The sequence below is a fragment of the Anomaloglossus baeobatrachus genome, unplaced genomic scaffold (genome assembly GCF_048569485.1).
Source record: "Anomaloglossus baeobatrachus isolate aAnoBae1 unplaced genomic scaffold, aAnoBae1.hap1 Scaffold_562, whole genome shotgun sequence".
Taxonomy (NCBI): Eukaryota; Metazoa; Chordata; class Amphibia; order Anura; family Aromobatidae; genus Anomaloglossus; species Anomaloglossus baeobatrachus.
Window position 1 is genome coordinate 81,974 of NW_027444923.1, and position 14,760 is coordinate 96,733.

General features: G+C 48.7%; 7 non-coding genes and 5 pseudogenes across 7 annotated transcripts; all 12 read right to left on the reverse strand.

The window, feature by feature from the left end:
• Positions 1-307: 307 nt before the first annotated feature.
• LOC142284110 (U2 spliceosomal RNA) lies at positions 308-498 on the reverse strand. Its single transcript, XR_012745652.1, has one exon. It is a non-coding gene; the product is annotated as a U2 spliceosomal RNA (small nuclear RNA).
• Positions 499-1,885: 1,387 nt separating this feature from the next.
• Positions 1,886-2,081, reverse strand: LOC142284058 (U2 spliceosomal RNA). Its single transcript, XR_012745623.1, has one exon. It is a non-coding gene; the product is annotated as a U2 spliceosomal RNA (small nuclear RNA).
• Positions 2,082-2,765: 684 nt separating this feature from the next.
• LOC142284082 (U2 spliceosomal RNA) lies at positions 2,766-2,892 on the reverse strand (annotated as a pseudogene).
• Positions 2,893-4,279: 1,387 nt separating this feature from the next.
• LOC142284060 (U2 spliceosomal RNA) lies at positions 4,280-4,475 on the reverse strand. The gene has a single exon (XR_012745624.1). It is a non-coding gene; the product is annotated as a U2 spliceosomal RNA (small nuclear RNA).
• A 684-nt stretch (positions 4,476-5,159) lies between these two features.
• On the reverse strand, positions 5,160-5,286 carry LOC142284083 (U2 spliceosomal RNA; annotated as a pseudogene).
• A 1,387-nt stretch (positions 5,287-6,673) lies between these two features.
• LOC142284111 (U2 spliceosomal RNA) lies at positions 6,674-6,864 on the reverse strand. The gene has a single exon (XR_012745653.1). It is a non-coding gene; the product is annotated as a U2 spliceosomal RNA (small nuclear RNA).
• A 1,387-nt stretch (positions 6,865-8,251) lies between these two features.
• LOC142284061 (U2 spliceosomal RNA) lies at positions 8,252-8,447 on the reverse strand. Its single transcript, XR_012745625.1, has one exon. It is a non-coding gene; the product is annotated as a U2 spliceosomal RNA (small nuclear RNA).
• Positions 8,448-9,131: 684 nt separating this feature from the next.
• LOC142284084 (U2 spliceosomal RNA) lies at positions 9,132-9,258 on the reverse strand (annotated as a pseudogene).
• Positions 9,259-10,645: 1,387 nt separating this feature from the next.
• On the reverse strand, positions 10,646-10,841 carry LOC142284062 (U2 spliceosomal RNA). The gene has a single exon (XR_012745626.1). It is a non-coding gene; the product is annotated as a U2 spliceosomal RNA (small nuclear RNA).
• Positions 10,842-11,525: 684 nt separating this feature from the next.
• On the reverse strand, positions 11,526-11,652 carry LOC142284085 (U2 spliceosomal RNA; annotated as a pseudogene).
• Positions 11,653-13,039: 1,387 nt separating this feature from the next.
• Positions 13,040-13,235, reverse strand: LOC142284063 (U2 spliceosomal RNA). The gene has a single exon (XR_012745627.1). It is a non-coding gene; the product is annotated as a U2 spliceosomal RNA (small nuclear RNA).
• Positions 13,236-13,919: 684 nt separating this feature from the next.
• LOC142284086 (U2 spliceosomal RNA) lies at positions 13,920-14,046 on the reverse strand (annotated as a pseudogene).
• Between the last annotated feature and the right edge of the window lie 714 nt (positions 14,047-14,760).

Below are 14,760 nucleotides of genomic sequence, written 5' to 3' on the forward strand. Positions count from 1 at the left end.
GCAGCAGCAGGTGAATCCACTTTGTCCAAAAGGGATCTATTCCATTCAATTGCAAATGATCTAGATAAGACAGAGAACTGCAGCACGGGGACATAGCCGAGTTGGTCAGGTTGAGTGGTGATGAGTTTGCTATTTGGATGAATAAAGAAAGTCAAAAGTGTGAAAGATAAAAAACAAAAGGAGGAAGTGTGAAAAGTGAATGGGCCAAATTGAGGTGCATATGAAGACGTATGCTTTCTTCCAATTCATTAAATCGGGCTAATATGAATCAGGTGAATTGAGTTCTGCTTTTGGAAACTGGGTTAAGAAGGGGTGCACCGTTCCTGGAGGTACTGCAATACCAGGTCAATGCGTGGAGTGGACAGAGCAAGCTCTTTTTCCATCTCCCTGTTCTAAAAATCCATTTAATATATGGTCCCCAGATAGGGGACGTATCAGATATTAAACTGATAAGAACAGATACTACACTTGATCTTAGCCAAAAGGCCGAGAAGCGATAACCAGAATTGGTTTGGGCCTCGAGTGGCACCCTGGCCTATGCCGGACACATCTTAGGGAGAGAGAGCGAGAGGGAGACAAACCCACGCCTACACAAGACATTTTGTCACCCAAGCCAACCCTTGAAAAGGCTGCTTTGCAGAGCCAAAACAAGAAGAATGGTGCGTTTTGCAGCCGCCGCCCACTGCAATGAATCTGAATAACTCCTCCTTTAGGGCGCAAGCAACTCCCCTCCCCCTTGCAGTCTTTCCAATTCACGATACAAAAAGACGGACAGGACAGGTTGCCTGACTTTCCGTCACTGCCACCCTTTGCCATCCTTACCCGTAGAAAGCCCTTTCATCATCCCCAAACCCTAATCTTTTCCCTTTCCTTCCCAGCCCCCAAACCCTGCCCTCTGTACCTTTCTCACCACCCGCTTCCCTTCTCCTGTCATCCCCCTACCACCCGGGAAAAAAAGAGATTGCCCCCTCCTTCCACTAGCCCACCCTCCCACCCAAAGAACAACTTCTTCTGCGCAGCTTGTTTTCTAGGCAGCAGCGCTATTGTGATGTCATCGGGGGGCATTGTGACAAGCCGCCAGTGTTCCGTCTCTTCATGTTGTGCACAGTTCAAACGGAAAATACATCAACAGGCAGACTACAGAAAAGCTTACTATCAAAGGTTAGAGGGGGGCTTTCTCAGAGGGCTTTTTACAGTTTTTCTATTCCCAATTAGCCGTTTAAGTGTACTTATTGAAAGTAGTAATTCTTTCATAGGCCGCCCTTTCTTAGTATTTGACGTTCCTTATATTGCGGTATGAGGCTTCGCAGTAGGTTGCAAACATTCATCACCCATGACTGTCCCCAATTGAGCTCAGAAGCTCAATGTCTATCATGACCTCTCTTTTAGAATGTCCAAGAGCAAGCAAACTATTCCTCCAGGAGAGGGCGCCAACAGACTACTAAAGAGATCATCATTACTCAAAGAAAACCCCAAAAACCAATGCATGATAGGAATAAACAGGTAACTTTCTTTGGAGTGGAAGCGGAGAGATCGCACCAGATGCCAATTCTAGATGTTATCACACCTGTGGTCACTGCAGCAGCAGGTGAATCCACTTTGTCCAAAAGGGATCTATTCCATTCAATTGCAAATGATCTAGATAAGACAGAGAACTGCAGCACGGGGACATAGCCGAGTTGGTCAGGTTGAGTGGTGATGAGTTTGCTATTTGGATGAATAAAGAAAGTCAAAAGTGTGAAAGATAAAAAACAAAAGGAGGAAGTGTGAAAAGTGAATGGGCCAAATTGAGGTGCATATGAAGACGTATGCTTTCTTCCAATTCATTAAATCGGGCTAATATGAATCAGGTGAATTGAGTTCTGCTTTTGGAAACTGGGTTAAGAAGGGGTGCACCGTTCCTGGAGGTACTGCAATACCAGGTCAATGCGTGGAGTGGACAGAGCAAGCTCTTTTTCCATCTCCCTGTTCTAAAAATCCATTTAATATATGGTCCCCAGATAGGGGACGTATCAGATATTAAACTGATAAGAACAGATTTTGATTTAATGAAGCTTTCCAAAGCACCGCAAAAAATGCATGACCGAAGTCACACCAAAAACAGTGCAAAGGCTAGGATTCGTGTGGACCCCTCCGTGAGGAGAGGGTCCCCAAAAATCAACCCCGTCCCTCCGAGCCAGAAGGCCACAGCAAGGGTCAGGGATCTTCGGTGCTCCCCCAAGCCGAAGCCTGGTTGAGCCTTGTCGTTGCTCCCAGCGTCCACCCAGGCATCTTACCCAAGTGGAGTAGAGAGCTACTAGTTGTTGGTTTCGCAGCCGAAACTGCCCGGACCGTCAACCGGTGTTGGTTTCTCAGCCCAAGGCTAACCGGACCTCCAACCGGGTGTTGGTTTCTCAGCCGAAGCTGACCCGGACCTCCAACCGGGTGTTGGTTTCTCAGCCGAAGCTGACCCAGACCTCCAACCGGGTGTTGGTTTCTCAGCCGAAGCTGACCCGGACCTCCAACCGGGTGTTGGTTTCTCAGCCCAAAGCTGAACGGACCTCCGACCATGATTATAAAAATTTCCCTTCCTAGCCAGAAGGCCGGGATAGAGCAATATGCTCAGAAAGTATGAAAGGGCAAGGTACGGTGTGCTACAGAGCCCAAGGCTCGCCGGGGTCCCAAGCCAGCAAGCTCAGACTCACTCCAGGGTCGTCAGTCCTGGGGCACATTGCACCATAGCCCCCACACTTACTCAGTCTAATAGCCTCGATCCTGGTAGGGCCATGTTTTCCTCTAGATGAATATACTATACATCAAGAGTACTAGCAAGCGCAACCTTCCAGTGTGCATTGCATCTGCCGAGCCTCACAGATACTACACTTGATCTTAGCCAAAAGGCCGAGAAGCGATAACCAGAATTGGTTTGGGCCTCGAGTGGCACCCTGGCCTATGCCGGACACATCTTAGGGAGAGAGAGCGAGAGGGAGACAAACCCACGCCTACACAAGACATTTTGTCACCCAAGCCAACCCTTGAAAAGGCTGCTTTGCAGAGCCAAAACAAGAAGAATGGTGCGTTTTGCAGCCGCCTCCCACTGCAATGAATCTGAATAACTCCTCCTTTAGGGCGCAAGCAACTCCCCTCCCCCTTGCAGTCTTTCCAATTCACGATACAAAAAGACGGACAGGACAGGTTGCCTGACTTTCCGTCACTGCCACCCTTTGCCATCCTTACCCGTAGAAAGCCCTTTCATCATCCCCAAACCCTAATCTTTTCCCTTTCCTTCCCAGCCCCCAAACCCTGCCCTCTGTACCTTTCTCACCACCCGCTTCCCTTCTCCTGTCATCCCCCTACCACCCGGGAAAAAAAGAGATTGCCCCCTCCTTCCACTAGCCCACCCTCCCACCCAAAGAACAACTTCTTCTGCGCAGCTTGTTTTCTAGGCAGCAGCGCTATTGTGATGTCATCGGGGGGCATTGTGACAAGCCGCCAGTGTTCCGTCTCTTCATGTTGTGCACAGTTCAAACGGAAAATACATCAACAGGCAGACTACAGAAAAGCTTACTATCAAAGGTTAGAGGGGGGCTTTCTCAGAGGGCTTTTTACAGTTTTTCTATTCCCAATTAGCCGTTTAAGTGTACTTATTGAAAGTAGTAATTCTTTCATAGGCCGCCCTTTCTTAGTATTTGACGTTCCTTATATTGCGGTATGAGGCTTCGCAGTAGGTTGCAAACATTCATCACCCATGACTGTCCCCAATTGAGCTCAGAAGCTCAATGTCTATCATGACCTCTCTTTTAGAATGTCCAAGAGCAAGCAAACTATTCCTCCAGGAGAGGGCGCCAACAGACTACTAAAGAGATCATCATTACTCAAAGAAAACCCCAAAAACCAATGCATGATAGGAATAAACAGGTAACTTTCTTTGGAGTGGAAGCGGAGAGATCGCACCAGATGCCAATTCTAGATGTTATCACACCTGTGGTCACTGCAGCAGCAGGTGAATCCACTTTGTCCAAAAGGGATCTATTCCATTCAATTGCAAATGATCTAGATAAGACAGAGAACTGCAGCACGGGGACATAGCCGAGTTGGTCAGGTTGAGTGGTGATGAGTTTGCTATTTGGATGAATAAAGAAAGTCAAAAGTGTGAAAGATAAAAAACAAAAGGAGGAAGTGTGAAAAGTGAATGGGCCAAATTGAGGTGCATATGAAGACGTATGCTTTCTTCCAATTCATTAAATCGGGCTAATATGAATCAGGTGAATTGAGTTCTGCTTTTGGAAACTGGGTTAAGAAGGGGTGCACCGTTCCTGGAGGTACTGCAATACCAGGTCAATGCGTGGAGTGGACAGAGCAAGCTCTTTTTCCATCTCCCTGTTCTAAAAATCCATTTAATATATGGTCCCCAGATAGGGGACGTATCAGATATTAAACTGATAAGAACAGATTTTGATTTAATGAAGCTTTCCAAAGCACCGCAAAAAATGCATGACCGAAGTCACACCAAAAACAGTGCAAAGGCTAGGATTCGTGTGGACCCCTCCGTGAGGAGAGGGTCCCCAAAAATCAACCCCGTCCCTCCGAGCCAGAAGGCCACAGCAAGGGTCAGGGATCTTCGGTGCTCCCCCAAGCCGAAGCCTGGTTGAGCCTTGTCGTTGCTCCCAGCGTCCACCCAGGCATCTTACCCAAGTGGAGTAGAGAGCTACTAGTTGTTGGTTTCGCAGCCGAAACTGCCCGGACCGTCAACCGGTGTTGGTTTCTCAGCCCAAGGCTAACCGGACCTCCAACCGGGTGTTGGTTTCTCAGCCGAAGCTGACCCGGACCTCCAACCGGGTGTTGGTTTCTCAGCCGAAGCTGACCCAGACCTCCAACCGGGTGTTGGTTTCTCAGCCGAAGCTGACCCGGACCTCCAACCGGGTGTTGGTTTCTCAGCCCAAAGCTGAACGGACCTCCGACCATGATTATAAAAATTTCCCTTCCTAGCCAGAAGGCCGGGATAGAGCAATATGCTCAGAAAGTATGAAAGGGCAAGGTACGGTGTGCTACAGAGCCCAAGGCTCGCCGGGGTCCCAAGCCAGCAAGCTCAGACTCACTCCAGGGTCGTCAGTCCTGGGGCACATTGCACCATAGCCCCCACACTTACTCAGTCTAATAGCCTCGATCCTGGTAGGGCCATGTTTTCCTCTAGATGAATATACTATACATCAAGAGTACTAGCAAGCGCAACCTTCCAGTGTGCATTGCATCTGCCGAGCCTCACAGATACTACACTTGATCTTAGCCAAAAGGCCGAGAAGCGATAACCAGAATTGGTTTGGGCCTCGAGTGGCACCCTGGCCTATGCCGGACACATCTTAGGGAGAGAGAGCGAGAGGGAGACAAACCCACGCCTACACAAGACATTTTGTCACCCAAGCCAACCCTTGAAAAGGCTGCTTTGCAGAGCCAAAACAAGAAGAATGGTGCGTTTTGCAGCCGCCGCCCACTGCAATGAATCTGAATAACTCCTCCTTTAGGGCGCAAGCAACTCCCCTCCCCCTTGCAGTCTTTCCAATTCACGATACAAAAAGACGGACAGGACAGGTTGCCTGACTTTCCGTCACTGCCACCCTTTGCCATCCTTACCCGTAGAAAGCCCTTTCATCATCCCCAAACCCTAATCTTTTCCCTTTCCTTCCCAGCCCCCAAACCCTGCCCTCTGTACCTTTCTCACCACCCGCTTCCCTTCTCCTGTCATCCCCCTACCACCCGGGAAAAAAAGAGATTGCCCCCTCCTTCCACTAGCCCACCCTCCCACCCAAAGAACAACTTCTTCTGCGCAGCTTGTTTTCTAGGCAGCAGCGCTATTGTGATGTCATCGGGGGGCATTGTGACAAGCCGCCAGTGTTCCGTCTCTTCATGTTGTGCACAGTTCAAACGGAAAATACATCAACAGGCAGACTACAGAAAAGCTTACTATCAAAGGTTAGAGGGGGGCTTTCTCAGAGGGCTTTTTACAGTTTTTCTATTCCCAATTAGCCGTTTAAGTGTACTTATTGAAAGTAGTAATTCTTTCATAGGCCGCCCTTTCTTAGTATTTGACGTTCCTTATATTGCGGTATGAGGCTTCGCAGTAGGTTGCAAACATTCATCACCCATGACTGTCCCCAATTGAGCTCAGAAGCTCAATGTCTATCATGACCTCTCTTTTAGAATGTCCAAGAGCAAGCAAACTATTCCTCCAGGAGAGGGCGCCAACAGACTACTAAAGAGATCATCATTACTCAAAGAAAACCCCAAAAACCAATGCATGATAGGAATAAACAGGTAACTTTCTTTGGAGTGGAAGCGGAGAGATCGCACCAGATGCCAATTCTAGATGTTATCACACCTGTGGTCACTGCAGCAGCAGGTGAATCCACTTTGTCCAAAAGGGATCTATTCCATTCAATTGCAAATGATCTAGATAAGACAGAGAACTGCAGCACGGGGACATAGCCGAGTTGGTCAGGTTGAGTGGTGATGAGTTTGCTATTTGGATGAATAAAGAAAGTCAAAAGTGTGAAAGATAAAAAACAAAAGGAGGAAGTGTGAAAAGTGAATGGGCCAAATTGAGGTGCATATGAAGACGTATGCTTTCTTCCAATTCATTAAATCGGGCTAATATGAATCAGGTGAATTGAGTTCTGCTTTTGGAAACTGGGTTAAGAAGGGGTGCACCGTTCCTGGAGGTACTGCAATACCAGGTCAATGCGTGGAGTGGACAGAGCAAGCTCTTTTTCCATCTCCCTGTTCTAAAAATCCATTTAATATATGGTCCCCAGATAGGGGACGTATCAGATATTAAACTGATAAGAACAGATACTACACTTGATCTTAGCCAAAAGGCCGAGAAGCGATAACCAGAATTGGTTTGGGCCTCGAGTGGCACCCTGGCCTATGCCGGACACATCTTAGGGAGAGAGAGCGAGAGGGAGACAAACCCACGCCTACACAAGACATTTTGTCACCCAAGCCAACCCTTGAAAAGGCTGCTTTGCAGAGCCAAAACAAGAAGAATGGTGCGTTTTGCAGCCGCCGCCCACTGCAATGAATCTGAATAACTCCTCCTTTAGGGCGCAAGCAACTCCCCTCCCCCTTGCAGTCTTTCCAATTCACGATACAAAAAGACGGACAGGACAGGTTGCCTGACTTTCCGTCACTGCCACCCTTTGCCATCCTTACCCGTAGAAAGCCCTTTCATCATCCCCAAACCCTAATCTTTTCCCTTTCCTTCCCAGCCCCCAAACCCTGCCCTCTGTACCTTTCTCACCACCCGCTTCCCTTCTCCTGTCATCCCCCTACCACCCGGGAAAAAAAGAGATTGCCCCCTCCTTCCACTAGCCCACCCTCCCACCCAAAGAACAACTTCTTCTGCGCAGCTTGTTTTCTAGGCAGCAGCGCTATTGTGATGTCATCGGGGGGCATTGTGACAAGCCGCCAGTGTTCCGTCTCTTCATGTTGTGCACAGTTCAAACGGAAAATACATCAACAGGCAGACTACAGAAAAGCTTACTATCAAAGGTTAGAGGGGGGCTTTCTCAGAGGGCTTTTTACAGTTTTTCTATTCCCAATTAGCCGTTTAAGTGTACTTATTGAAAGTAGTAATTCTTTCATAGGCCGCCCTTTCTTAGTATTTGACGTTCCTTATATTGCGGTATGAGGCTTCGCAGTAGGTTGCAAACATTCATCACCCATGACTGTCCCCAATTGAGCTCAGAAGCTCAATGTCTATCATGACCTCTCTTTTAGAATGTCCAAGAGCAAGCAAACTATTCCTCCAGGAGAGGGCGCCAACAGACTACTAAAGAGATCATCATTACTCAAAGAAAACCCCAAAAACCAATGCATGATAGGAATAAACAGGTAACTTTCTTTGGAGTGGAAGCGGAGAGATCGCACCAGATGCCAATTCTAGATGTTATCACACCTGTGGTCACTGCAGCAGCAGGTGAATCCACTTTGTCCAAAAGGGATCTATTCCATTCAATTGCAAATGATCTAGATAAGACAGAGAACTGCAGCACGGGGACATAGCCGAGTTGGTCAGGTTGAGTGGTGATGAGTTTGCTATTTGGATGAATAAAGAAAGTCAAAAGTGTGAAAGATAAAAAACAAAAGGAGGAAGTGTGAAAAGTGAATGGGCCAAATTGAGGTGCATATGAAGACGTATGCTTTCTTCCAATTCATTAAATCGGGCTAATATGAATCAGGTGAATTGAGTTCTGCTTTTGGAAACTGGGTTAAGAAGGGGTGCACCGTTCCTGGAGGTACTGCAATACCAGGTCAATGCGTGGAGTGGACAGAGCAAGCTCTTTTTCCATCTCCCTGTTCTAAAAATCCATTTAATATATGGTCCCCAGATAGGGGACGTATCAGATATTAAACTGATAAGAACAGATTTTGATTTAATGAAGCTTTCCAAAGCACCGCAAAAAATGCATGACCGAAGTCACACCAAAAACAGTGCAAAGGCTAGGATTCGTGTGGACCCCTCCGTGAGGAGAGGGTCCCCAAAAATCAACCCCGTCCCTCCGAGCCAGAAGGCCACAGCAAGGGTCAGGGATCTTCGGTGCTCCCCCAAGCCGAAGCCTGGTTGAGCCTTGTCGTTGCTCCCAGCGTCCACCCAGGCATCTTACCCAAGTGGAGTAGAGAGCTACTAGTTGTTGGTTTCGCAGCCGAAACTGCCCGGACCGTCAACCGGTGTTGGTTTCTCAGCCCAAGGCTAACCGGACCTCCAACCGGGTGTTGGTTTCTCAGCCGAAGCTGACCCGGACCTCCAACCGGGTGTTGGTTTCTCAGCCGAAGCTGACCCAGACCTCCAACCGGGTGTTGGTTTCTCAGCCGAAGCTGACCCGGACCTCCAACCGGGTGTTGGTTTCTCAGCCCAAAGCTGAACGGACCTCCGACCATGATTATAAAAATTTCCCTTCCTAGCCAGAAGGCCGGGATAGAGCAATATGCTCAGAAAGTATGAAAGGGCAAGGTACGGTGTGCTACAGAGCCCAAGGCTCGCCGGGGTCCCAAGCCAGCAAGCTCAGACTCACTCCAGGGTCGTCAGTCCTGGGGCACATTGCACCATAGCCCCCACACTTACTCAGTCTAATAGCCTCGATCCTGGTAGGGCCATGTTTTCCTCTAGATGAATATACTATACATCAAGAGTACTAGCAAGCGCAACCTTCCAGTGTGCATTGCATCTGCCGAGCCTCACAGATACTACACTTGATCTTAGCCAAAAGGCCGAGAAGCGATAACCAGAATTGGTTTGGGCCTCGAGTGGCACCCTGGCCTATGCCGGACACATCTTAGGGAGAGAGAGCGAGAGGGAGACAAACCCACGCCTACACAAGACATTTTGTCACCCAAGCCAACCCTTGAAAAGGCTGCTTTGCAGAGCCAAAACAAGAAGAATGGTGCGTTTTGCAGCCGCCGCCCACTGCAATGAATCTGAATAACTCCTCCTTTAGGGCGCAAGCAACTCCCCTCCCCCTTGCAGTCTTTCCAATTCACGATACAAAAAGACGGACAGGACAGGTTGCCTGACTTTCCGTCACTGCCACCCTTTGCCATCCTTACCCGTAGAAAGCCCTTTCATCATCCCCAAACCCTAATCTTTTCCCTTTCCTTCCCAGCCCCCAAACCCTGCCCTCTGTACCTTTCTCACCACCCGCTTCCCTTCTCCTGTCATCCCCCTACCACCCGGGAAAAAAAGAGATTGCCCCCTCCTTCCACTAGCCCACCCTCCCACCCAAAGAACAACTTCTTCTGCGCAGCTTGTTTTCTAGGCAGCAGCGCTATTGTGATGTCATCGGGGGGCATTGTGACAAGCCGCCAGTGTTCCGTCTCTTCATGTTGTGCACAGTTCAAACGGAAAATACATCAACAGGCAGACTACAGAAAAGCTTACTATCAAAGGTTAGAGGGGGGCTTTCTCAGAGGGCTTTTTACAGTTTTTCTATTCCCAATTAGCCGTTTAAGTGTACTTATTGAAAGTAGTAATTCTTTCATAGGCCGCCCTTTCTTAGTATTTGACGTTCCTTATATTGCGGTATGAGGCTTCGCAGTAGGTTGCAAACATTCATCACCCATGACTGTCCCCAATTGAGCTCAGAAGCTCAATGTCTATCATGACCTCTCTTTTAGAATGTCCAAGAGCAAGCAAACTATTCCTCCAGGAGAGGGCGCCAACAGACTACTAAAGAGATCATCATTACTCAAAGAAAACCCCAAAAACCAATGCATGATAGGAATAAACAGGTAACTTTCTTTGGAGTGGAAGCGGAGAGATCGCACCAGATGCCAATTCTAGATGTTATCACACCTGTGGTCACTGCAGCAGCAGGTGAATCCACTTTGTCCAAAAGGGATCTATTCCATTCAATTGCAAATGATCTAGATAAGACAGAGAACTGCAGCACGGGGACATAGCCGAGTTGGTCAGGTTGAGTGGTGATGAGTTTGCTATTTGGATGAATAAAGAAAGTCAAAAGTGTGAAAGATAAAAAACAAAAGGAGGAAGTGTGAAAAGTGAATGGGCCAAATTGAGGTGCATATGAAGACGTATGCTTTCTTCCAATTCATTAAATCGGGCTAATATGAATCAGGTGAATTGAGTTCTGCTTTTGGAAACTGGGTTAAGAAGGGGTGCACCGTTCCTGGAGGTACTGCAATACCAGGTCAATGCGTGGAGTGGACAGAGCAAGCTCTTTTTCCATCTCCCTGTTCTAAAAATCCATTTAATATATGGTCCCCAGATAGGGGACGTATCAGATATTAAACTGATAAGAACAGATTTTGATTTAATGAAGCTTTCCAAAGCACCGCAAAAAATGCATGACCGAAGTCACACCAAAAACAGTGCAAAGGCTAGGATTCGTGTGGACCCCTCCGTGAGGAGAGGGTCCCCAAAAATCAACCCCGTCCCTCCGAGCCAGAAGGCCACAGCAAGGGTCAGGGATCTTCGGTGCTCCCCCAAGCCGAAGCCTGGTTGAGCCTTGTCGTTGCTCCCAGCGTCCACCCAGGCATCTTACCCAAGTGGAGTAGAGAGCTACTAGTTGTTGGTTTCGCAGCCGAAACTGCCCGGACCGTCAACCGGTGTTGGTTTCTCAGCCCAAGGCTAACCGGACCTCCAACCGGGTGTTGGTTTCTCAGCCGAAGCTGACCCGGACCTCCAACCGGGTGTTGGTTTCTCAGCCGAAGCTGACCCAGACCTCCAACCGGGTGTTGGTTTCTCAGCCGAAGCTGACCCGGACCTCCAACCGGGTGTTGGTTTCTCAGCCCAAAGCTGAACGGACCTCCGACCATGATTATAAAAATTTCCCTTCCTAGCCAGAAGGCCGGGATAGAGCAATATGCTCAGAAAGTATGAAAGGGCAAGGTACGGTGTGCTACAGAGCCCAAGGCTCGCCGGGGTCCCAAGCCAGCAAGCTCAGACTCACTCCAGGGTCGTCAGTCCTGGGGCACATTGCACCATAGCCCCCACACTTACTCAGTCTAATAGCCTCGATCCTGGTAGGGCCATGTTTTCCTCTAGATGAATATACTATACATCAAGAGTACTAGCAAGCGCAACCTTCCAGTGTGCATTGCATCTGCCGAGCCTCACAGATACTACACTTGATCTTAGCCAAAAGGCCGAGAAGCGATAACCAGAATTGGTTTGGGCCTCGAGTGGCACCCTGGCCTATGCCGGACACATCTTAGGGAGAGAGAGCGAGAGGGAGACAAACCCACGCCTACACAAGACATTTTGTCACCCAAGCCAACCCTTGAAAAGGCTGCTTTGCAGAGCCAAAACAAGAAGAATGGTGCGTTTTGCAGCCGCCGCCCACTGCAATGAATCTGAATAACTCCTCCTTTAGGGCGCAAGCAACTCCCCTCCCCCTTGCAGTCTTTCCAATTCACGATACAAAAAGACGGACAGGACAGGTTGCCTGACTTTCCGTCACTGCCACCCTTTGCCATCCTTACCCGTAGAAAGCCCTTTCATCATCCCCAAACCCTAATCTTTTCCCTTTCCTTCCCAGCCCCCAAACCCTGCCCTCTGTACCTTTCTCACCACCCGCTTCCCTTCTCCTGTCATCCCCCTACCACCCGGGAAAAAAAGAGATTGCCCCCTCCTTCCACTAGCCCACCCTCCCACCCAAAGAACAACTTCTTCTGCGCAGCTTGTTTTCTAGGCAGCAGCGCTATTGTGATGTCATCGGGGGGCATTGTGACAAGCCGCCAGTGTTCCGTCTCTTCATGTTGTGCACAGTTCAAACGGAAAATACATCAACAGGCAGACTACAGAAAAGCTTACTATCAAAGGTTAGAGGGGGGCTTTCTCAGAGGGCTTTTTACAGTTTTTCTATTCCCAATTAGCCGTTTAAGTGTACTTATTGAAAGTAGTAATTCTTTCATAGGCCGCCCTTTCTTAGTATTTGACGTTCCTTATATTGCGGTATGAGGCTTCGCAGTAGGTTGCAAACATTCATCACCCATGACTGTCCCCAATTGAGCTCAGAAGCTCAATGTCTATCATGACCTCTCTTTTAGAATGTCCAAGAGCAAGCAAACTATTCCTCCAGGAGAGGGCGCCAACAGACTACTAAAGAGATCATCATTACTCAAAGAAAACCCCAAAAACCAATGCATGATAGGAATAAACAGGTAACTTTCTTTGGAGTGGAAGCGGAGAGATCGCACCAGATGCCAATTCTAGATGTTATCACACCTGTGGTCACTGCAGCAGCAGGTGAATCCACTTTGTCCAAAAGGGATCTATTCCATTCAATTGCAAATGATCTAGATAAGACAGAGAACTGCAGCACGGGGACATAGCCGAGTTGGTCAGGTTGAGTGGTGATGAGTTTGCTATTTGGATGAATAAAGAAAGTCAAAAGTGTGAAAGATAAAAAACAAAAGGAGGAAGTGTGAAAAGTGAATGGGCCAAATTGAGGTGCATATGAAGACGTATGCTTTCTTCCAATTCATTAAATCGGGCTAATATGAATCAGGTGAATTGAGTTCTGCTTTTGGAAACTGGGTTAAGAAGGGGTGCACCGTTCCTGGAGGTACTGCAATACCAGGTCAATGCGTGGAGTGGACAGAGCAAGCTCTTTTTCCATCTCCCTGTTCTAAAAATCCATTTAATATATGGTCCCCAGATAGGGGACGTATCAGATATTAAACTGATAAGAACAGATTTTGATTTAATGAAGCTTTCCAAAGCACCGCAAAAAATGCATGACCGAAGTCACACCAAAAACAGTGCAAAGGCTAGGATTCGTGTGGACCCCTCCGTGAGGAGAGGGTCCCCAAAAATCAACCCCGTCCCTCCGAGCCAGAAGGCCACAGCAAGGGTCAGGGATCTTCGGTGCTCCCCCAAGCCGAAGCCTGGTTGAGCCTTGTCGTTGCTCCCAGCGTCCACCCAGGCATCTTACCCAAGTGGAGTAGAGAGCTACTAGTTGTTGGTTTCGCAGCCGAAACTGCCCGGACCGTCAACCGGTGTTGGTTTCTCAGCCCAAGGCTAACCGGACCTCCAACCGGGTGTTGGTTTCTCAGCCGAAGCTGACCCGGACCTCCAACCGGGTGTTGGTTTCTCAGCCGAAGCTGACCCAGACCTCCAACCGGGTGTTGGTTTCTCAGCCGAAGCTGACCCGGACCTCCAACCGGGTGTTGGTTTCTCAGCCCAAAGCTGAACGGACCTCCGACCATGATTATAAAAATTTCCCTTCCTAGCCAGAAGGCCGGGATAGAGCAATATGCTCAGAAAGTATGAAAGGGCAAGGTACGGTGTGCTACAGAGCCCAAGGCTCGCCGGGGTCCCAAGCCAGCAAGCTCAGACTCACTCCAGGGTCGTCAGTCCTGGGGCACATTGCACCATAGCCCCCACACTTACTCAGTCTAATAGCCTCGATCCTGGTAGGGCCATGTTTTCCTCTAGATGAATATACTATACATCAAGAGTACTAGCAAGCGCAACCTTCCAGTGTGCATTGCATCTGCCGAGCCTCACAGATACTACACTTGATCTTAGCCAAAAGGCCGAGAAGCGATAACCAGAATTGGTTTGGGCCTCGAGTGGCACCCTGGCCTATGCCGGACACATCTTAGGGAGAGAGAGCGAGAGGGAGACAAACCCACGCCTACACAAGACATTTTGTCACCCAAGCCAACCCTTGAAAAGGCTGCTTTGCAGAGCCAAAACAAGAAGAATGGTGCGTTTTGCAGCCGCCGCCCACTGCAATGAATCTGAATAACTCCTCCTTTAGGGCGCAAGCAACTCCCCTCCCCCTTGCAGTCTTTCCAATTCACAATACAAAAAGACGGACAGGACAGGTTGCCTGACTTTCCGTCACTGCCACCCTTTGCCATCCTTACCCGTAGAAAGCCCTTTCATCATCCCCAAACCCTAATCTTTTCCCTTTCCTTCCCAGCCCCCAAACCCTGCCCTCTGTACCTTTCTCACCACCCGCTTCCCTTCTCCTGTCATCCCCCTACCACCCGGGAAAAAAAGAGATTGCCCCCTCCTTCCACTAGCCCACCCTCCCACCCAAAGAACAACTTCTTCTGCGCAGCTTGTTTTCTAGGCAGCAGCGCTATTGTGATGTCATCGGGGGGCATTGTGACAAGCCGCCAGTGTTCCGTCTCTTCATGTTGTGCACAGTTCAAACGGAAAATACATCAACAGGCAGACTACAGAAAAGCTTACTATCAAAGGTTAGAGGGGGGCTTTCTCAGAGGGCTTTTTACAGTTTTTCTATTCCCAAT